Source organism: Ambystoma mexicanum, chromosome 14, assembly GCF_040938575.1.
Source record: "Ambystoma mexicanum isolate Mex_15411 chromosome 14, UKY_AmexF1_1, whole genome shotgun sequence".
NCBI lineage: Eukaryota > Metazoa > Chordata > Amphibia > Caudata > Ambystomatidae > Ambystoma > Ambystoma mexicanum.
In genome coordinates this window covers 319802194-319825414 of record NC_090940.1, presented here as the reverse complement: position 1 = coordinate 319825414, position 23221 = coordinate 319802194, and positions in this window count along the sequence as shown.

The window sequence follows — 23221 nt, the reverse complement described above, 5'->3', positions numbered from 1 at the left end:
CTGAATATTGACAGTTTCCCGAAAGCAGATGCTCACCTGAGAAAGAAGAGATCTGTGGAACTGCAGACGCGAATGAAGAGAGAAAATTATTTCTCTGCTAAATCAGAAGAAGCATTTCATGCAATCCCATATGAACACAGGTTGTTCAGCCTCACCTCATCAGTGTTCACAACAATTTTTATGCCAAGAATCCAAGTTGGAGTAAATACTAAATGGTTGCAGATAACCAGATGGGAGTTACTGCAGATGATCAACACGACTACAAAAGGATTCAATGCGATTAAGGAAGAGTTAAGAGCCATCCGACTGATGACTCTCCAGACCAGATATGTCCTTGACATGATCACAGCCATGGATGGAGGAGTTTGTACAAAAATTGGAGAATCATGCTGCACATTTATACCATCTCACGACGAGGAAAATTGAACTTTAACAGAAGCCATAGGTATGTTGACGAAGCTACAGAACCAGATAATCGACGAGACTGACGAAGTTGATGATGATAGCTGGTTTGGATCACTATTCTCGTAGGTCCCACAATCGATGGCAGACATTTTCAAGTTCCTAGGAGCCCTGCTAGTGATGATATTATTAGGATTTTGTCTTACCAAGATAATCTCTCAGTGCCAGAAGACTGCGAAGAAAGACATAGGGATGAAGATCATGATTGATGTCAAGCCAGCATGGAAGCCCAAATACCTGACTGATGAAGAAATAAGAGACTTTGTGAAGGCCAGCAGGCATGCACCTGAGAGAACAAAGTTTCTTTATCCCAGGAAACGCAGAAATTATGTGGGAAGATGGATTTACTGTAGCCCAAATGGACAATGTCAACTAATGACATGGAATAAAGACCAACATGTAAGGACAGCAGGAAGCCTGAAAGGAGTAATAAAGATATGGGGCCTCATTACGAGTCCGGCGGTAACTGTGCCGGAAAAACTGCAGGTTACCGCCGGACCCGTATTACCATTCCGCCTCTGCGATTCCTAGAATTACCGGGGCATTACGACCCCGGTGACTTGCGAATTGCAGAGGCGTAATTCTGTAAGTCCCCATTCCCATGGAGTCCAATAGGACTCCATGGGAATGGGGACAATGGAAACACTGGTTCCGTCTATGACGTACCAGTGTTTCCATTTCCGCCTGCAGGCGGGTGGTGTTAAACCTGACAGGTCAGACCTGGTGGGAGTGACGCCTCCCGCCTGCAGGACTCTGAATCAGCCGGTCCGGAAAGAATGGTGGCGGCGGTTTTACCACCACCGTTCTTTCTGGACCGGCGGGGTCGTAATGAGGCCCATGGACTCCAAAGAGACACTTCTTCAAACCATCATGTACAGACCCAGAAGATGAAGAAGGAATGAACCCAGATGATGAAGTGAAGATAAATACAGAGGAACCAAGTAAGATGAATCCAAAGGAGGAAGTGAAAGTGGTTGATGAATCGCCCAGAAGGGGGAGTGTAGAGGAGGTCCCAAATAAAGCCTGCACTCCAGTCGCCCATTTTGAAGTACCAGGAACGTTCACACCAAAATATGGGAAGTATGATGAGCAAATAAATCAGCAGAGAGCCGCAGTAGGGCTCTGCCCAGTACCTATCAGAAGAGCAACACCCGTTGAAGTACCAGTACCCAGAAAACCATGGGCAGTGAGGTATCCATTGAAAAAACCCTACCAGCAAATGAGACGAAATGAAGATTTCCTAAGTACCGTCCCGGAAGAAACAAAAAAGACCTTAATTGAAGACGAATGGTGACGTCACAAGGACCCGGATGGACTTGCAGATAAAAGATATGACGACCTAAGGATGACACAAAGAGCCGAAACACCATGAATAAGGATATTGTGAACCTAGAAGAAGAGAACGATGTTGAAATACAAAGAAGCTTAAACTGTAAGCAGGATGAAGATATTCAACCAGCTAATGCCTGTACATATGCTTGGAACTGCAAGAAAGCTAAGAAAACAGTATGGCTTGCTATGCTAAGTAGAAGAATAGCGCGGCAAGCGCCATTATACATAATCTACCTCAAAACAAAACACAGTATTATAAGTGCGATTCCACTTTGCACTAAAAGCAGAATCAACTCAGGTTACTAGAGGCCAAACAAGACAAGATGCATATTCTAGTTAAACGAGAAGAGGCGGCTGAATCGAAACTCAGCAGATGCAACTCGTGCCAGGAGAGCCAAGGTCATACCAATAGAAGGAACGAACAGTAGCTACATATAATTGAAAGTAAGAACAGAATATCCTGTCTTTGACAGGTCGAGATAAGGAGGCCTAGGCAGGTGGCAAGCTAAATAAGAATTAAATGCACAAATTGAGAGAAACTTCACGGTGTGGATAGCATGTGACCAGCCAAGCGAGAAGGAGCACGGGTTCACACTTACGCTTGGCATCCGCCCGGACAGAGATATCAGAACTTTTCCAGACAGAAGATGCATTTTCGAGGCCAACCACAGTAAAATAATTGATACATATTTGCTGAAGCGATGTTTGATTGTAACCTAATTGGAGGAAGGCTGGGTAACTGAGGGGCACCCTGCAACTGGCTGACCGTTCTGCGTGCTGCTAAGCAAAGTGGAAATGTATGCATGGGGTTGACGCCAACCCAATCACAATGGACCAAATAATCTAGGGTCCTATAGTTAGTAGAACTCAGTAGCGCCTGTGCCCCAGCGCTACTGAGGTGCGGCACTGCGGTTTCATCATGAGTCAGTCCTGCTGCAGCTGCACGGTGGCTCGTGCCTGCTGCCTACCCTGCACCTCCGTGGTGCACACACAGACTGCCGGCCCACTGCCTGGCTGCTGCCCTCAGGCCTGCTGCAGTGCTGCTCTGCCTCGGTGAGTGTGCCGCTGGCCGGGCTGTCCTGTCTGTCTCTGAGACTCTGACTGTGTTCATCATGCCTGGCAGGTGGCAGCCAGGCCAATATCTTCTCATCAACTCCTCCTCCTCCTCCTCCTGGCGCTAGTGGCGCAGAGTCTGTCTGTGTGCAGGCGTTGCGGCTGCTGTCTGCATTTTCATTGGTTAATCCCTCCCCGGCGGCCCCAGGGCCCGCACCAGGCACAAGTTGCTTTTAACTTTGCATGCAAGTGCCACAAATTTGTTGTTACTTCCTGCAAAGTTGAAAGCAACTTAATGGAGATGGAGAGTGAAGTATCACTTCTTCCCTCCATTCCTACCCCTCCTCCTGACCTCCTCCCATTCTTTCCGACAACCTTTCTTTGCTGAAAACATTTTGTTATGCCAGTTATGGCCTCAGGTTCAGCCCAGCCGGTAGGCAAGGCAGCCCGAACCGGCCCAGTGGTACAATAGCACATAGCACTTTTTGTCAATTGTCTCAAGAATTGAGAAAATTGACAAAAGTGTGTGCTAGCCTAGTCTCTCTCTGCAGTGCTCAAACGGCCTGATGCCAACCAGCCCAGCAGCCATGCCAGCACGGCCGCCGGAATTGCCCAGGCCACACAGCTGCAGGCCTGCAGCAGGAGGCGAGATGAGCACCGGACAGCACCGCCGGCTCAGTTGCTGCCCACAGCCCCTATGATGCAGCAATTGCATGCATCAAATTGCAATTTGTAAAATAAATCAACAAAGCAAGGTAACATAAACACACACACCCACACACGTTGTTACCTTGCTTGATGAATGCTGCAGTGCCCGGCCCCAGTTTCATCACGCACAGTGCCTGGCGAGCTGCTGAACAAAAACACAAAAACAATTTCACAAAATAACACCTGGAAGAAAACGGCCCTGGGGTGGCTTCATGAAAACTGGCCCCCCAGATCCTTGAGGTCCCAGAACGCCCGATAGGCCCAGTCCAACCCTAGTTCCAGCCATCAAGCTACATCCTTGTCCTGATCTACTCTGTAGAGAGGGAGGTGTCGATCCTGCACCATAACCCAGTGTCTCTCAGCCTGGCGGCATGGCTCCTGCAGCCCAATAATTTTGACACTATTCACTGCCTGCGGAAAGCAAGGCCATTCTAACCAAGGCCAGGGCTCCGTCTACTCTTACCTGCTACAAGTGGAAATGCTATAGAGTGTGGTGACAGTCACAGAAGATTTCTCCGCTGTGCATAACAGCGCCGCAGCTTCTTTCTTACTTACTCTCACTAGCCAAGTCAGGCCTTGACCATGCATCTATCAAGGTACACATGGCTGCCATTTCCCGGTACAACCGTGCTCCAGGCAAGCTCTCATTGTGGTCACACAGGCTCTTTAAGGAGTTCCTCAGGGCCTCTTCAGAACGTTTCCTCCATTGAAGGCTCCTGCCATTGCGTGGGGCCTGAATGTGGTACTATTGAAACTGATGGGGGCCCCGTTGGAACCTGTGCATTAGGCCTCCTTGAAGTTTCTGTCTTCTACGAACTTGTCCTTCCTTTATGCCAAAGGTCCCTTTGGATTTTCACTTGAACGCGCCTGTGGTCCTGCCAGTTTTCTTTGCAAATCCTTCTTCACCTGTTGAAAGATCTTTGCATTCACTGGACGTTGCACATGCTTCAAAGTTCTATATTGCACACACAAAGGAATTTCGAAAGACTTCTCAACTTTTCGTACATTTTGGACAAGTGGGACATGGGAAGGCCCTGTCCAAGGCTTCCATCTCCAGGTGACTCTCTGGCTGTATCATGCACTGCCATCAGCCGGCCAACAGGCCATTACCGGGCCGGCCGAGAGCCCACTCCACCAGAGCCATCACATTGACAACAGCGTTCCTCTCTGGTGTTCCCCTGCTGGATATCTGCAGGGCTGCTACGTGGTGGTCTACCCACACCTTCACGCGATTCTACTGTATCAGCAGGGAAAAGTCTTGTGTTGGTCAAGCAGTGCTTCACTACCTGTTTGCATGAGGTGAGTCTGTTCAAGGGGTAAGTGAATTTCTTCTGTTGAGCTTTGTCCACCGCCCGTGGTTGTGTAACTGTACTGCTGTGTAATCATATTCATGAGGATGTGAATCCATGTAAGAGCCCATGCTGGAGAAAGAACAAGTTACTTACTGTAACTCTTGTTCTACAGCATGGGTCTTACATGGATTCACATGAGAACCCTCCCTCTTCCCCTCTTGGCACTCCTTGTTTCCTTCTACCACTTTATGTGCGTGACCAACTCTGAAGATGGCCGCCAGTGGCCGCCAGTGATGGTGCTAAGGAAAACAGCTGGCATTGGCTGAGGCTTGGTGACCCAAAGTGACAGCAATAGGCTATATAAGCGACATGCAGTTTTTAGCTTAAAGCTAAACTGCTTTATATTACCGAGGATTCCCAGCCTGACGACGAGGAATATTCATGAGCATTTGAATCCATGTAAGACCCATGCAGGAGAACAAGAGTTACAGGTAAGTACAGGTAAGTAACTTGTTCAATCTTCTCCTCCATCATATAAAGTACAAAAGTACCTGAATAATTATTTGAGCTTTCATCTGAGTTGTAGTATTGTATTGTTAAGTTTTAAATGCACTAATACTGACTTCTTGTGGATCGTTATTCTTGATGTGCAAATAAAAATATTAAATTGTAAAAAAATACACTTTTCTTTATATTAAATATGCAGAACTCAAATGAATCCAAACAAAAGCATGTGTTCTCTTCTTTTCAAAACTCCTTGCACCCATATGGCCTAAGTGAAATAAAAGAGCAGAAACAGTGCTCAGGAATGCAGCCAAAAAGTGAGCAGGCAAACCATGTTGCAGAAGCCAGCACAGTGCTAGACAGTGAGATAAGACGAGTAAACCAGGATCAATGGATCATCTTGTGGCAAAGCTGGGATATGGCCCCTAACACTTTTGTTCCACCCTTCATTTTTTTTATTGGCACTGGCTGACAGTTTTTGCAAGGCTCGTTTGGAGGAGTAGAGCTGTAGACCTGCCCTATAATGAATTGATGTTAGTTTTTAAAATGAGCGCTTTGTGTTGCAGAAACATTCCTTTGTAGCACTAGAGGTGTTACTATCATCAAAGAATAAAGACAACCAACCTTGAAGAGATAAAAGGCTGACTCGGCTTATCAGTCATCCTTTGCCTGCTCACAGTACCACATTAAGGCTCTATGCAATAGGAATATAACACAGTGAGCTATCTTCGGTAGAAGACGGCAAGAGCAGCAGTCAGATTTATCAATGTGCATTTCAACTCTGATTACTGCACATGATCAATACATTCACCTCATACAGGTGGAAACAGTAGACCACTTGTGCTAAAGTGAAAGGACATACAGTTTCTACTTCTGTAAACAAATAACACATGTTGTAGGGATCCGATCCAAATGTACTTGATGAAAAGAGCGAGGTAGATGGCTCAGATTTGATAGCCTCAGCAGTGCCCTGCACACAATCGTGACGTGTGCTTTTTTCCTTGGCAACAAATGTGGTGTCCCTGGGCATGTTCCCCTTTTGCCCTCCCACAAAAGCATCACTTCCTTATCCACACACCACGACTCTTTTTGTTGCTGGCACATGCTGTTAAGTACAGCAGTAAGCTTCACGTGAGCACAGATCCCTCCAGAAATTGCTTCCCTCGAAGAGCTATGTGCTTAAACATGTTTCCACTTAAATATCTTAAACATGCATTAAACGTTAGCCAGTGATATGTAACGGAAGGCAAGTTTGTTTTAGTAAATGCACAAACTATGTTTTTGACAGTGTACAGATCAGGAAATTGGTAGATTGGTCAATGAAATAGACCTTTAATTGTGGACATAACAAAATCACAATTGAAAGAAGAGCACTTGAGATGTTCGTTTAAATCTGCTGCTAAATTGGGCAAAACTGGCAGACTTTGCAACTCTTTCTTTGAGTGCAATGTTTTTGGTAATAGTTCCGCAGGCAGTGTAAACCTAGTTTCATTGACATTATAAATAATACTAGGTCATACACAAAATACATTTTTGGGAACTTTGGCTTGGCTGCCTACTCTTTCTTTTGGGCAAAGGTAATCCATAGTGAAATTCTCCACTACCTTCTTTTCCCGTTGCACCTGCGCCAGATTTGTTTGTATCCTACCCACGTTTTCCAAGTGGGCCAAGACTGCTATATGTCATCCATGCTGAAATGCAATCTTTTGGGACGATAGTTAAGACATGTGTTATGGAACATCTCTGAAAACCCTCTCTGACAGAATTGTGCAAGTCCTTTCAAATTTCTGGTCAGCCCTTTGTCACACACTGTCCTGAGAAGGGATGTACGAGGCGGAGACCCAGGTCCCAGCTATTTCTTCCTCCTCTTCTATTCCTTGCTCAGTGGCAGATGTGTGCCGGCCTGGTAGAGTCTGTTTGCTTACCATTGTGAGGGGGCAGTAATGTGAGGCGAGCAACTGCTTGTATTTTTATCCAAATTAAACATTTTATTAAAAGTGCAAATTAATCCTCACTAAACCTACTCTAACAGGGAGTTCCCTAGCTAGTCTAAGAGGATACTCCGAACATAAACAAAACTGGCCCTCACACTAAACAACAAAACATTAAAAGTAAAACATAAACAATATACAAAAGAGAATAACCAACAACCAGTGATTTGGGTGACCTTCACCGGCCCTGGGCAGATCCCTTCCCCAGGATTGCTCAAAATCAATTCCTCCTAAATGTCCAAATAGAAAAGTCGTCTTGAACCAGTTCTTGTAAGTTCCAAATGAAATAAAAGTTCTGCAGCTTAGTGTTGAAATGTTCCCCTTCCAATTCCAGCCAAGAAAACAACACCAACGGTAATCCTGGATAGCCTCCTTTCAGAATTGGTTTGCTACAGTTCAAAGAATAAAGAAACAACTTCTGTTTCAACAACTTCCTTTGTATTTCTGACCTCTGTAGTGTCGTTAGTATAATTATCAGGATGCGTCTTCTTAGGGTGTTGCTTTCCTCTTGACAACCCCCCTCTACAACTGTTACCGTGGGAACAGGCTCCTTTGTTCCACAGTATGCCACTACTTCAACCAGCTTTAGGGTAAGATGCACTGACAGTATTATACACAACCACAGTTCTGGTAGTTCTACTTCAACTTGAATTGTTGGGTGTTTTAAAAACAAGACTCTTCCACCTCCCCAGATAGGCAAGGAAGTCTTCTTTTCTAGGCTATAAGAAAAAGGCAGCCTCTTTGCCTCTTCTGTCTGTCTTATTGCCACCAATATAACCAGCCTCGTCCTCCAGACTGCTCCTCTTTCAACCTCAACAGTCTCAGCATTACAGATTGTTGAGTTAATCTTCTTACAAGCACCCAGGTCCCTTTCCCAGCTTCATTCACGCCTTCATGGTTCCAGTAGTTACCCTGAAGCTGTATTGCCACACTTCCAGCTTTGGATAACAATGTCACACTTATATCAGAGGGTCCTGGACCTTCAACAAATGTAAGAACCTCAGAATGCGGGTGTATAGATCTCAACAGGGCTAGTTTCACAATAGAAAGGATTTGCCTACTGGCTTGGGCAGTGCTTGTTCTTCTCGTCAGTTCAACAACTTCTGCATTTATAGTGGACTTGTTCTGGATGTTACAAAGATCAGTCTTGAAAATAGAAAAAGTTTTAGGTATACGCGACCTCTCTTTGAGGAGGATCTTTAACTTAAAAAACCCATGAAGAATTGTATTCCCCTTTATAAACAGAGAGTTATACTCTGGCTCCAGTCAGAATCACATTTGTTCCCACGCGACCTCTCTTTAATGGAATATACCTTGTAACACTTTGTGAAAGTCAGATATAGGGTCCGAGTGATTTGGAAAGCGTTCCCCATCTTCATTGGAGACACGACGTGACCACTGCGGTAACGTTTAAAAGTTCAACAATGGAAAATAAAAGCTTTCTTTTATACGCGAGCACTCCAACTTGCATTAGAAGCGTGTGTGATACATTTTCATTATTCACAGGACTCTTCACAGAAACAAACAACTTCTACTCTCTCCCACTCTTACGCAAGTTATTATAGAGCTACTAACATTATTGTTACTGGCAAGGTTTTTAAAGTGAACCTGCACACAGAGTTTCACTCAACGGCTCCAGGAACACTGCGCTTGCGGGCTGCTTCCACTTCCTGACTTATTTTGCTTCTGCTACTACTTTAGGCACTGTTGGGACCCACACCCCTCGGCAGCACAGCTATCTCAGTCCAGCCGTAACCACGAAGAGTCTCAGTGAACTCTTCTGTCCCCCGGGTTGCTTCTGTACACAGGCCTCGGGTTTCAGCATGGTCACGGCTCTGCCGTCACAGCCACTAGTCGCACCTGGGAAGACTTTCAACCTCAGCACCTCTCTCTTAGTGCAGCCATGACAAAGCAGGGTTTGTGAACACAGGACTCTCTCTGGACTTGCAGGTGAAATCTCCTTTCCACTTGCCCCAGCAGTGGATCCGCAGGATTCTTCACACCATGCATTTTTGTTGTCAGTGTGGTTGAGAATTGATTGCCACTTTTTTACCACCATTTCCATGGGCTTATCACAATTGTGAGAAGTCCACCAGAGATTATTACTTATTGACTGTTACCAATGTATTAGTTTTTCACAACCTCTTTTTACCCTGAAGCATTGACTTTCTTGGCCACTCACTTAGATGCATACCAATATCGAAATGATGCCTGATCTTTGTGAGCCTCTCTTGCATTACTTTGGCTATGCTCCGTTGTCTGTTATTGGCTACCAGTTTGTATTCTAAATCTCTGTGTTAAAGAAGTTCAAACGATTTTATAAAACTGTGCTTCTCGATCTCAACTGAGAACGTTTTCTGTAACCTGGACCACAACAGAGCTTAGAACGTTTCTAGCGCGCAAATCCTGGTAATGATGTGTGCAATATATTTTGTACAAAATCCAGAGAAGTTGCACTGACCATCACCTGCCAGACAAACCCTTTTTCCTATGAGTGCATTGTCTAGTGCTGCCTGTAATTGTTTCCATGCCTCATCTTTTGGAAGCAAGATGTATTTTGATGGTTTGTATTGCTGTAACATCAAATCTGCCCATGTCATTGTCTTTTGACAATCTGCACCCTTTGTGGTGTTGTTTGTGTATTTTAGTATCTCTTTTTCATAGGCCTGTATGGGAAAATAAAAGAAAAAATTAGAATGTGTGTATTGCCTTGAACATTACAATCATATGCCTAAATAAAAGCACTTTTGAACCAGATAGGAATTTATTCTCTGGAAAAAAATGCCCAACAATCTATTCAAAAGTGTAAGTGCTGCAACTTGAGCACAGTTTCATTGACAAGTAATAAATTGTAGTCTTTTGTTACTCACCCTCATTTCTTTGGACAAAGGGTCTGTACAATGGACCTTCCTCATGTGCGGCTCGCAGGTTACAATAATGAAAATACATAAATGAGAATTATTCAAATTGCTGTAGCATATAGCTAATTGTGTTTTTTGTGTGCAACACAGACCAAAGTGAAATGATTCAGAGGTTTTTGATGGAGGGTACTGATTTGTTGGAATACAGCTTGGTAAACATTTGCAAATATACACAGTTCACAGTTTACCAAAGAGAACATTAAGGCTACTGCACAAAGCAACCTTGACTGCCATACCTGCATGGACTACAACATATTGGTGGGTGGAGAGAAAAGCCATGGCTGTCCCCTGTGATGAATCCTGAAAATCCCTCCCTAATCCTCTGCCTGAAGTCTCCTCCCAGGTGGCCAGGGAAAGGCAGAAACCTCCTGATCCTGACCTTGGGGCTGGTGCTCTGCAGGAGGATCATCTAGGAGGAGACACGACTCAGGGTTTTGAGGAGATCTTGTGGGATGAGACACAGTATTTATTGCCCAAAGGAACCTTTTACAAACACCAGGACATATAATGGCTTAAAGTTGGTATGATTTGTCTAATCTACGAATTGAACATCCTAATGTGGGTAAAACTGAGGTAAAATCCTTAAACGTCTTAAGTAAGGAAAGCCTGTCTGATACTTGTAAAATTTGAAACCTTCCTAATTCCCAGAAGTACAGTGAAAGGACATCTGTTAATAATGGCTTAAATGAGCTGCCTTCCCCTTTTCAAGTGATTGCTTGTGATGTTCCTTAAGTGTACTTAGAAAACATGAACCTGAGTTTAAAAGTAGAAAGCGGACTATAAAACCTGATTTTGTTGTTAGGCACTTGAAGTCCTATAATCCACGAAGTACTGGGACAGGGAAGGTAGCTCAAGAGTTATACAACAGGAGTGGTCAGCTTGTTAACGCAAATGACCCACACCTGTGGGAGGCAGAGAGGCTTTAAATGCCCCCTGAGGTGCAGGCCATTAGATGGAGATGGAGCATAGCAGCAGTAGAAGGAAAGAAAGTTGATGGCAGTGCTCGAAGAAGTTGGAGGAAAGTGAGGGTGCCAGGACCGTCATAGAGCAGATTCCAGCTGCCGGTACTGGGAGGGTCCTTTTCCCCCCTGAATCTGAAGTGCTGAGGTTGCGCAGCGGGAAGCGTCAAGGAAGAAGGCTTTTCTGCATGTGAACCGAATTGCAGAGACTCCACAGTAGAAAGTGTGCAGGAGACCGTGGCTTACAGCTGGTGTGCAGCCAAGGGTCTCAGGAGGAAGTCGAGCTCTGTAACTGCGTGGCAGGAACAAAGGCAACCTCAAGGAGGTGGTGTGTCTATTCGAAAGGAGCCAAAGCAGTGGAAGTCCTGCAGTACGCGAAGGAATCAAAGACAAAAGCCGGTGAGTGTTACTGAGCATCCTAATCCCTTGCGCGAACAAAGGCAGGCAACAGTAGCGAACAATAATTACTTGCGTATGAGTGAAATTGCTGCTAACCCGATAGTCGGACACTGAACGTCACAAAAGTAGCACTTGCGTATGAATGAATTTGCTTGAATAGCACTAATTGTATATTAAACTGATTAAAGCAGCTGATATACAAATCGATTTTGCCTAAAATGGATTCTAAAGTGAAGGCTTATTAAAGAATCATTTTTCTAAGCAGCATAAAACATTGTAACATTTTGCTGATGTGACTGAACTTCAAATTATGAGTTCCAGGGAACAGAACAAGCGTTGCCCACAGCCAAGAGTGGTACAGCATTGCCCACAGCCAAGAGTGGTACAAGCATTGCCCAAAGCTATGAGTATTACATACATTGCCCTTACAAGAGTGGTACAAGCATTGTCCAAAGCCAAGAGAGACTAACAACAAGGCATACAATTAAGTCACTGTGGCCAACAGGAAGAGAAGAGGTGAATGCAATGTTTTCAAAGGTGAAGCTTGTTAACTGTGTTTGTTCCTTAGAAGTAAAGATGGTGTAAAAACTCACAATGTCAAAGCCAAATGGAGGACAGGTACAATTACATTCTTAAGATTATTTTGGTTACTGGTGTAGCATAAGGACCAAAATGGCAAAGAGGCTGCCCTTCTGAACGGTGAATGTTTAGAGGATGAGTGCCTTGCTTACATGAAAGTGCTGAGGAGCACTAATGTGAATTTTGTCTTTTCTGGAAAGTTATTAGAAGTCACACAATTGCAAACTTGGTTAAACTTTTGGTTGTCAGTAGCTCTGCAGCAGACGGACACGAGTGGCAAAGAGGCTGCCCTTCTGGAAGGTGAATGTTCAGAAGAAGAGTGCCTTGCTTGCATCCAAGTGTTAGAGAGCACTAATGCAAATCTTGTCTTTTCCGAAAAGTTGTAAAACTGCAAACTATTGAAGCTGATGTGAACTTTTGGTTGTCAGTAGATCTAGAATTTCCGAAGCACTGTTGATTGTGGAAAGCTATCGGGCAGGCGAGTAGACCTGCATAGTGAATCCTTGTAGAAATTGGCCTGTTATTAGAGTAAACCAAGTGGAGGTGCTGTGCAGTTAACCTGACAAAGATACCAATTGTGATAGCTGGTGCTGAAAGGAGAGCTGAGAAGAGCTAATAACAAGAAGCTGTGTTCCTTTAAATCTTACAAGAAGTTGTGTTTCCTTGACATTCATAAGTTGTCACAAATCAGCCTGACCAAGAATATCATTGTTGCTATTTGATTAACTTAAAATCATTATTTAAGGAAGGAGTGGAAACCTGCTTTTGTTGAACATTGGATTGATAAAACTTTCTTTTGACAATCTAATGGTGCAAAGAACTGTTTTGGAACTGTGTTGCAAACCTGCATTTCCTTGTTTCTTGAAACCACCTTGAAACCTGTGGAAGGGGAGTTCACTCAGGTTATAAAGAGAGACTGAGAATACGTACCAATGCAATTATTGTTGATGTGAATTGCCATATACGTTCTTGTGTATTTTATGTACAAGGGTTACAGCCAGATAGCCTTTGTTAGAGTGTTTCCTTTATTTTAGGCAGGGAAATCCTTGTCAGGGTAGGGATAGTGAGGTGTTTATCGAAACATGATTTAATATAATGGCATATTTTGAGAAATAATCTACAAGTTGTCTGCCTCACATTTCTGACCCCTCACACCCAGTCTATGATTACAGACAAGAAATGCAATGGTTGGTTGAAAAGTAAAAGGCACATTATCACATGAGGATAACGGATGGGGCAATACATTTCTCTAGGCCTAGAGACTAAATAGACAGATATTACTGACAGGCTTATTCCGAATTAATTTTAAAACAAGAGAACATTCACTCTATTTGACAATGCAAACCTGACTGGCCTTCCTGCATGGACTGCCGTGTGTTGGTGGGTGTGAACAAAGCATTGGTTGACCCTTTCTCCTCTTATGCACAAAAAACAAAATCGAAGAATAAAATGCACAGTTATCATGTGAGGCTATTCAATGGGGCAATGCAGTGCTCCAGGCCTAGAAACTAAACAGACAGGTATAAGTGGAATGCTTCCTCAGAGGTTTTCATAATACAACATTCTCTATATTCAACAGTGAAACAGTGACTGGAATACCTGCATGGCCTGTGATGTGCCTGAGGGTACCAAAACAGCACTGGCTTCCCCAATCTCCTCCTGCAGATAATCCATGAAATGGGCCAAAAGGAAATGGGGAAATTGAGACAAAGTACACATGCAATGCAACAATATTTAGAACTTCATATATCATTGACCTATATTGTACTCACCGGTCTACATTGATGTTGAAATAGCGTTGGTACGGCAGTAGCAAGTAATCTCTTAGTCAATCTGGGATGGCTCTTGCTAAATTCCACTGACTAAAATATCTGTACGCTGAAATGTTGGTTGTATATGCAGAATCGATTTCCTCTTGAATATCCTAATACTTCCTTGCTACATCTATCAAAGTAGTCTGCTTGAACAGCACAGTTGAGCTGCCATTCATGGACAAGTGAATTATCTTTGGGGAAAATGGTGTACCATGACAAGCATCTTGCAAGATTACACTTTATTGCCAAAAGACAATTCTGCAATGTAAGAAAATTACATATTTTAAAATGCAATTGGCAAAGTAAGACCAAATATTATTTTTCAAAATTACTAATTTTTACTCATCTTTGAAAAGTCTAAATGAACGTTATGTAATGTTAATATGTTCTTATATTTCACCAAATCACCACAGCATTGAGGCTTGTCATGGAGTGGACTACTGTGCCCACCAGGAGTCCAGTCCTTTTTCTACCATAATTCTAAATACAATTAAATCCACATTTGAAATTAATTTATTTATATGTTTTTCAATGTACAAAAAAAATAACTGAAGTGGAATCTTAGTCCATGAGCCCGACTTTAAAACATAAATAAATGACAAAAATTGTTCCTTACCTTTAGTGCTAGGTGCTGTGGAAAACCTTAGGCATGGCTACCTGTGTGTGCTCAAGTGAATCTGAAGTTAATGATGGAAGCTTTGAGACAGATGCTATTGTATACCCTGTGCTCTTGATGTGGTTATGTTACACGTGGCAGGATACTGCATGGGCAGTCCTGCTTTTGTGTGTATTTGGCTCTGTATGACACATAATGTGTATGACACACAGGTGTGAGCATGTGGATTGTGAAATTGTAAGATATTGTACCTTTTGAGAAAACCAAAAATGCACCAAAGTGCTCAATGGCATTAAAAGGTTACATGATGTGTTCAAGATAAGATGGTGACAGAAGCAGTGATTTCCCAATTTGAAGGATGTGTATCACACCCCGGTGGTCACATACCCTGGTGGAACGTCCTGATAAATTCAATTAGCATGTGCTACTGCATACAATGGTCTCCTGGTGTTAATGTGCCAAATGTAGATGCAGACTAAATGGGCTGTTAATTTATTTTTGTGTATTTTCAACGTCTATATTTGACTAATTAGACAAACATTGTGTATAGGTGTCTTGGGATCTTGGCAGCGGGTTGTGGAATGTCATGTTAAAGCTTGTATACCTTTTGATATTCAAATTTATGGTGAAAGGAAGACTGCTGTGCCATCTTCTAAGCCTTGTACAACACTCCTAGGGGACATCCAAGTCCATTCTCGTTTGCAAGTAGTATTCTATTTAGCGTGTTCTTGACGTGGTTGTGCAACATTAGGTGAACTGTGAAGAATCCTATGGACCTGTCACTGAAATCATGGCTAAATTCTCCTCCTATGTGAACAGGGGAAGGCAGACGCCTCCTGATCCCAACCCTGGGGGTGGTGTACTGAGGGCGTATCACCTGGGAGAAGACAGAGCACACAGTGGTGATGAGATTCCATGGGATGGGACTTGGCATTTTTCCTCTGACAAGAAGATGCTTACCACTGTACCTAAAGAGGTAATGGCTTATTGTCATTTTAATGTCTCCCAACCTCATATTAGATCTAAGGTTGTGAACCCCAAGGTTATTAAATCAGAACAAACTATACCGAAAGAAAGATTATTTTTTTGGTATCCCAAACTAAATACCTTCCTTAATCCCAGGGGTGCAATGCCAAGGATTATGGAAATGTTGTCTTCACTAAACCATCTTCCTCTGTGAGAGTTCATTCTCATAGTCCCTTTGTTAAAAGTCATAAGGGATTTACATCTACCCTCTTACAAATAATTCAGAAGTTGAAAAACATAACTTTATTGGAAGAAACTACAAGTCCCAAAATCCTAGAGGTACTGAGACGAGGATGAGGACTGAAGAGGTATGTAGATATAGTAGTCAGGCAATTAAGTCTAGTAGCCATTACAGTAGTCAGGCAATTAAGGCTATTAGCCCACACATGAACACAATTATTGAACCTGTGAGGCATAAAATACCCTATCAGGAAAGGAGGAGTAGAAGGCGCTGGAACCAGAGCTGGAAGGCTGACTGTAGCAGTAGTAGCAGAGGAGAAGCACAAGGCTAGCAAATCAAAGGAAAGTGGAAGAACAGAAGGGATGCCGGAAAGTGGAGACTGTAGATTCCACCTTCAAGTTCTGAGAGAGTCCTGTTCTCCCAAAACCTTAACTGCAGAGGCCGCTGTGAGAAACCGTGATGGCATTCTCCCACCTACTAGCTCAGGATCTTCCATTCAGGTGGCCAGGGAAGGGCCATCGCTCTTGGATTCTGACCCTGGGGGTGGGCAAGCTAGGGAGGATCACCTGAGTGGATGGTCACTAGGGATTGGGTGGAGGATAAGCAAAGGCGAGACATGGTATTCCTCCATTCCCAATAATACCCCAACCCACTCTCCCTCAGCCTTCATGGGGTATTTTCTATCTCACCCCATCTCCCCCTTTCCAACAAATACTGAGACAAGGAGGAGGCAAGTAAGAGCATTAAAGATTACCCATAGAAACAACACAGGGAAAGTAAGGAAAACCTACTTTAGAAAGAACTCAAGTTGTATCGCTAATAGACTCAGGCACAGTCGGGCATTCAATAATGAGCTTTCACACCTGACTCCACTTGACTGTTTTTGCAACTATAAGAGGGGCGGCTTTTCACAAGGAGGAGAGCGAGCTGGGGATGCTGTCTGCGGCCAAGAAGTTAAGGAGCAGAGAACAGCAGGAGTGGAAGCCAGGAGGAGAATGACGTGCCAAGATGCTGGCCCGGTGTTTGGAAGGGGCTGCAGCGTGACTATGGAGGAGTGCCTCCAAGTAGCCGGAGTGAGGCAGCCTGTGTCCTGTTGGTGGGGTTTGGCGGAATGCTTGTTCCCTCGGGACATGTGCCAGTCCCAAAGGTGTCTCAGGGGCAGGTGGTGAGACCCTGACCTGAACCCTGTGTATCCTGAAGGGATCCCCTGTAAACGCAACGCTGCCCTGTGAATTTCGCAAAGGTCAGTGAAAGAGAAACTTGGGACTGTGCGTTTGAATGCAGCAGAGGGGGAGAAAAGCACAGATAGAAAAGCCAAACGAAGCAGAAAGCAAGTGAAAGTTTGAAAAGTGGAACTAAGCGAAAAGCAAGTCAAAGCTGGTAAAGCAAAAAGTGTTTACAGAACGGAAGGAAAGAATAAAGATGAACAGAGCTGGTGTGAGTGACCCGTTAAGAAAAGGAGGGTGCAAGTGAGCACCAAAGGTAGAAAAGAGTCACATAAGTGTGCAAGAGACATGAGAAGTGTGCAAGAGGAGCGAGAAGCGTGCAAGAGGCACAGGAAAGAAAAGGAAGGTGCCCGGGGCATGACAAGGTGAAAGGAAGGAGAATGAAAGACAGTGCAAGAGTGCACAGTAAAGTAAAAGACAGTAAAGGGGTGCAGTAAGCACCTGAAGAAGGGATAAAAGGAAAGCAAGTGCATGGAATCAAGAGAGCGGACCAATCAGATTGGTCACGCCTAGGAGGAGTCAAGAACCTGGCAGTTTCGAAAGTTTCTGATTGTACCCCATAAGTGAATTGTGTGTGAAAGTGCTGTGCATAAAAGAAATGGTACATCCTGACAGATTGAACTGGGGTTTGGAACCGGAAAGGGGCTGAGCTTGGAGAACCCTAAGAGACCTAACAAAGGTAAATACTTATTTTTTGTGAAACATTGAGACATACGCTTGGGAAAGGGAACCCAGAGAAGTTGAAAGAGGAACTGTTTTATATTTATTTTGCTGTGTTTGAACTGGGACAAGCTGACGCTTGGGGGAGGGAATCCCAAGGAACCAAAAACATTGAAAGTATCCGAGAATATTGCAAGGGGCCTGTGGAGAACGTCTTACGAACAGCCCTTTTTGATTGACATTAGCCAAACTACGCCTGGTGAGAAGACCAGTTGAAACCAACCTTAGTTTCCTATTTTCTGTTGAACCACTATTTTTCTTTTTTAAAGACTCCCTAGCACATTTTTGTAAAGAGTGACGGCAAGCATAGGTGTAAAAACAGACGGATTATTGTTTTGGGATTTCAGACATCGACGGCCCTTAGAAACATCAGTTAAAGGAACCATCCCTTTAGAGTTAGGCATTACACCAACCCAGTAACAGTAGTGAATACATGTTTTGAAACTAACATCTTTTAGTCTGTGTCTCTCTTGATACTATGCTTGTCTCACACTGCACAACTGAAGACATTCAGGAGACTTAGTTCTCCACCTATGAGCCTGATTGCAGAGCTGCAAACGTTCAGGCGACTAAAGTCAGAAGCAGAAGGCAATCTGAGGGTCTTGGGAGGAAGAGGAACTCCCAAAACAAGTGGCTGGACCGAAGACACCCGTGCTGGAGAAGGGTGTGGGTTCCAGCGAGCCAGAAGCAGTAGGAGTGGTAGAGGAAGTCGGGAAAGCAGTGCAACCCGCAAAACCAGTGTATATGAAGCCGGTGTGTGAATCCCAGCATTCAAATACACTGCACAAGCCTTACCAGTAACTGTAGCCAGCTCCCAAGTGACTCGCGTATTGATTAATGCGAGTGAAAGCTGTTAGTTATATCTGAAATCGTATTAACAATGGAGTTGTAGCACTCGTGTATAACGTTAAAGATCAACACTTGCGTGGGAAGCTAAAATCATTGAAAACTATTGTTCAACTATTTAAAGACTGTTCATACCTAACTAAGTGGTTGCGTGTCCCTAATTAACAAGAGGGAACGCCCCCTAAACCATTACCGAATACCGAACATTGTCTATATATGAGTTACAAGATACAAAGAGTGAAACATATATTAAAAGGGGGTCCTGTGCGCCTAATTGTGATTCCCAAAGGAAGACAGAACTTCATCTTTTGCAGTTAAACAGGAATTCAATTCTTTATTCAACTTTAAACCATGAAATTCACTTTAAAAGAGGATGCGTGTGCCTAATTGTGTTTTCACCAGAAAGACTGAACTCTATACTGTATCCAGAAATGACATTCTTTTCATTTCAAAGAAGTACATAGTCTAAAATGTTGAAGAGAAGAACATGCATTACCCAAGCCAAGAGGCACACCCTTTTCATAGTGAAACCAGTCCTGCCAAGATTTAAAGAGACCTCCAACTACACTGTGAAGTTGTTAACAGTCAAGTGGCCTAAGAAACAAGTATACAATTGTTACCTGAAACTAAGAGAGTGGCACCAAGGCTTCTGGGTAATTAATTGGGCTGATAACTGGCAGAGGGGTGTGAGTGAAGCTGGGGAAGGGGAGCTCATTGCTTGTGAAGGATATTCAGAAGTAAAGTACAACCTGTGGTGCTAAAGGCTGCTGATGCTCGAAAGAGGTCGGTCTTATGGGTAGAAGCAGGTTGTTCTTGTGCCAGTCAGACAGACGGAAGAGGCAAACAGGCTGCCCCTTTTGAAAGAGTCATTAAAAGGAAGAGTGACTTGCCTACCTGAAGAGGTTAAAGTGTCTTGCCAAAGCCCGACTAATAATTCAAAAGTACTGAGTAGTAGTAGTAATGCTTGAACTGCGGTGGTATATTAAATTGTCAGCAGATGTCACATTGAAGTTGTTTGAAGCAGTAACGTACTGGGGACAAAGCGGCTCTTCTCATAGTACCAACAATAGAAGTGGGGTTGTTGACAAAAGAAGCAACAGCCCAGAGAAAGCATCCTAACAAATATACCAAATGTAAAGTTCTAGCTGAAGAAGTCCTAGAGACTTGTGTATTATTTCCATTGGGGAATATTTTTTTTTTTTTTTTTTATTGAAACACCAGTCTGACATGTCTCAATGCAAGCATTGTGACATCAGACTTTTATTACAATGTGGTCCTTTGTATCCAAAAAGAAGGAAGAAGAAGAAAAAGAGAAGAGGACTTCTCCAAAACAAGCAAAGGTCCATCAGACTATTACCGTCCGCTCGAGCCACTTCTGAAAATCCTGGATGAAACGTTGTTTCAAATAAAGTTTGTGTCGAGACGTAGAGAGTCCAAGTAGTCAACTACGGCACAGCTTAATTTTATACAGTGTCCGGCTGCCGCATATGACCACCAATCTCGACTAATACAGTCCACAGGAATGAAGTCTCCCAGATGCGTCATCCGTTTGGCGGTGGTATCTTTGCATCTAGTGAGGAGATGTTCAGAAGTTTCGGTTTCACAGTGACAGAAACGACATATATTGTTACTCACTTCTTTAAAGTGACGACTCCACATCATTTCTTTCGTTTTTATGGCATTTAAACGAAACCTTAGAAACTGCTCACGATGATGTCGAGACAGGCAGTGTTTTAGGTAGTTGCTTGTAACATTTAGCTTAAGTGCCCCAACTCCAGCGTCTAAGGTGGTCGGTTTCAAGAGACGTGAATCATTGTTCGAAATCCAGCACCATTGTTCGAACTTTTTTTTTGCTATTTGTGGTCTCTCTAGTAGATCGTTCAGGTTGAGATCAGCAGTGGCTAAGATTCTCAGCATGATTTGCTTCCACTCATCGAGAAGTTTCGAATTCCCTGTGTTACTTGTCGCAGAGAAAATTTGGAATGCAGGGGCTGTCGGAGACAAATTCATCTTTCGCATTACTGTTAAGGACTTCCACATTACATGCGAATGTAGAGAATTCAGTGAAAGTTCGTATCTGATTTGGGTCATTGATATGTAGGTTGGAAGCTTCAGAACACGCCGCCAGAAGATTCCTTCCAATTTTTGCCAAAACGAGACATCTATGTTCCAACCGGATTCTGATCCAAAGGTGATTGCTGGAACTACCTTTTGGGTATAGAAAATCAAGACCGGTGTTAAAGTGAACTTGCCAAACGTTTTGTTCAGCAACTGTCCCTGAATGCCAAATTGAGTCATACGATTGACCATGTCAACTTTCCAGTGATGTTCATGGACTGAGTTGTTAAAGATGATTCCCAAATATCTGATTGAATTGACTGTTTCAAGACAGATGTCATCGATTTTCCACTTGAAGATTTTTTGTCTTTTCGGACGATTTTGGCTAATAATAATGATCTTAGTTTTTTCAATATTTAGCTCCAGGTCATTTTTGTGCAGGTAGTCATGAAGGTTTGTTAATTGGCGTTGCAAGCCTATCTCGGTTCTGTCCAGTAAAACCACATCATCAGCATATATTATGCATCCTACTTCGATGTTATTCAGTTTTGGTGGAAAACATCGCACATCTTTGCGATGAGCAGGGATGTCAGAAATAAACAATTTAAAGAGTTCAGTAGCTAATGGGCATCCCTGTTTCACACCTATGCTGGTTGGTATCCGCTTGGATAGGGTGCCTTCGTTGTTTAGTCTTATGCTGACGGTGGTTTGCGTATATAGTGCTCTAATTGGCTCGATGAGGTTTCTTGGACAGTTCCAATTTGCCAGTTTTTGCCACAGTTTGTTTCGGTTTACACTGTCGAAAGCACCCCTCAGATCTATGAAGGCGAGAAATAGTCTTGTCTTTGCCTTTTGGCTTTCTAATTTGAGAATGTTTAGGAGCAACAGGTTCACCTCCACCCCCACGCCTTTGGTAAAACCTGTTTGCCGGATATCAGGGATTTGTTCTGACATAGACCACGCAGCCAGCCTTTGACGTAAAAAAGATGCAAAGATTTTACCTATAGTGTCCAGCAGGGCAATCGGGCGATAGTTGATTGGATCTGCCCGATTGCCCTTTTTGTAGATTGGCACTATGATTGCGTCCCGCCAGGAGTCAGGTATCGTTGCTGATGTAAGCACACGGGCGAATAATAGTTCGATGAAGATTGCCCATTGCTCCTCGTTCTTTTTCAACATCATGTTTGATATTAAATCTGGGCCTGCTGCGTGGGAATTTTTCAGGGATCGTATGGCGAGTCTTATGTCTGGTCCTGTTATTCGAGGTTCCCAAGATATTGTCTCTTGTGCAGGTTTTCTAGCGTCCTCATTAGCTGTTTTACAAAAGATGTTGCCATAATGCTGTTCCCATGAGTCGGCATCAATCTCGTTCGATGGTAGTGACTGGTGCTTCGAGTTTCCTGCGTTCAAAATTGCCCAGATTTCTCGGGAATTCTTTTGGACTAAATGCCTCATCAGGTACTCAGCTTGATCTTGCTCAATTATCGATTTTTGCGATTTTAGCCAGTTACGGTATTTTTGGCGACGTATGCGTATGGCGTTGTTGATTGCATTTGTGTCGCTGTCCGATTTGTGGGACTTCTTTAGGGTTCTTATATCTCGTCTCATAACTTGTTTTGCTTGTGTCAGGATTGAAGATGAGAGGTGTTTATGTTTGGAGCCCATTGTACGATCAGCGGATTTGACTGTGATGAAATCAAATAGTAACGGTGCGTAGTTTACAGACTGTTCAGAGGTCCGCCGTAATTTCTGGCTTATTTTCTCTATCGTTGGTCTATCCATCTTCAGCCGGTTTCCGCCACTGTTTACGGAAATTACGAGATCGTATTTTCTTTGCTCAATCGTCCATTCTACCATACAGGCCAACCGAAGCAGATTGTGATCACTACTTGACATTGAGCTTATTGATAGTCTTATGTCACTTTCAAAGAAACTTTTTGATACCCAAAAGTAATCAATTATTGATTGGGCGTATGGGGAATATTACAGCTTCTTTTGAAATGTGACCATTTATCTGAAGGAAGAGACAATGTATCATACATAACCAGGATTACCATTGGTGCTATTTCTTTTTCTGGAAGTTGGAAGGGGATCTTTTCATTCAGGAACAAAGAGTTGCTACCAGTGGATTTTTTTTTCATGAACTTTTTCTTTGACCTTGATCTTTCAAGAGCTGGTTCAAAACCTTTCTTTTCCTTTGCCGGACATTTTGGAGTTAACTTTAAATCCTGAGGAAGGGACCTTACCCAGGATAGGAAAAGACTATTCAGACATTTTGGGCCTCATCACGAGTGTGGTGGTATCCTGGCGGTATTACCTACGGGATACCACCCAGGCTAATAGCGTTACCGCCAAACCCTCAGGCTCTATTAGTGCCGGATCATGGTTTTGGCGGTAACAGTAATTCCCCATTCCCTATCGGGTCCATTGGAACCAATGGGGAATTTTTGGCGCAACTAGTGGGAATTATTCCCAGCGCATTTACCCCAGCTCAGAGCTGGCGGTAAATGCAGCCAAACCCGTGATTTGGTGGA